The sequence below is a fragment of the Rutidosis leptorrhynchoides genome, chromosome 1, assembly GCF_046630445.1.
Source record: "Rutidosis leptorrhynchoides isolate AG116_Rl617_1_P2 chromosome 1, CSIRO_AGI_Rlap_v1, whole genome shotgun sequence".
Classification (NCBI taxonomy): domain Eukaryota; kingdom Viridiplantae; phylum Streptophyta; class Magnoliopsida; order Asterales; family Asteraceae; genus Rutidosis; species Rutidosis leptorrhynchoides.
In genome coordinates, this window is record NC_092333.1 from 278406681 (window position 1) to 278407650 (window position 970).

Consider the following 970-nt stretch of genomic DNA (forward strand, 5'->3'; position numbering starts at 1 on the left):
AGATTATGAAATTAAAGGACAAATCCTACACATGGTAACTAATCAATGCCAATTCGGTGGTACGGCAAAAGAAGATCCAAACGAACATCTTCGAACCTTTAATAGGATCTGTACTCTATTTAAAATCAGAGAAGTGGAAGATGAGCAAATTTATCTCATGTTATTTCCCTGGACTTTAAAGGGAGAAGCCAAAGATTGGTTAGAATCGTTACCTGAAGGGGCGATTGACACATGGGATGTCTTAGTTGAAAAATTTCTTCAAAGATTCTTTCCGGCATCTAAAGCCGTGAGACTTCAAGGAGAAATTGTTACGTTCACACAAAAGCCAAATGAAACATTATATGAGGCGTGGACAAGATTCGGAAGGATGTTGAGAGGATGTCCTCAACATGGTTTAGACACTTACCAAATAGTACAAATATTCTACCAAGGTGTCAACGTTGCTACACGAAAAGACATCGACATAACAGCCGGTGGATCCATTATGAAGAAAACCGCAACTGAAGCTTACAAAATTATTGATAACACAGCCTCCCACTCACATGAGTGGCATCAAGAAAAAGATATCTTTCGATCATCTAAAGCGGCTAGAGCCGATTCTAGCCATGTCTTTGATTCCGTTTCCGCAAAAATAGATGCTTTCGAAAGACGAATGGAAAAGATGAATAATGATATTCACGCAATACGAATCATTTGTGAGCAATGCGGTGGACCACACTTATTGAAAGATTGTCACATTGAACTAACGATGGAACAACGAGAGAATGTTTCCTATATGAACCAAAGGCTGGGAAATAATTATCAAAATAATTATCAACCGCCAAAGCTAAACTTTAATCGAAATCAAAACATTCTTTACAATCCAAAAGGACCCGAAAATAACTGGTATAACCAACAAGGTCCGAATAACCAACCAACTCAAAACAACACTTTCAATCAACAAAGACCTGGCTTATATAAACCACAACAA

The 970-nt window shown here is 37.8% G+C and overlaps 1 non-coding gene across 1 annotated transcript; it reads right to left on the bottom strand.

Moving 5' to 3' along the window:
* Positions 1-289: 289 nt before the first annotated feature.
* LOC139886962 (small nucleolar RNA R71) lies at positions 290-396 on the bottom strand. The gene has a single exon (XR_011772818.1). It is a non-coding gene; the product is annotated as a small nucleolar RNA R71 (small nucleolar RNA).
* Positions 397-970: the final 574 nt, after the last annotated feature.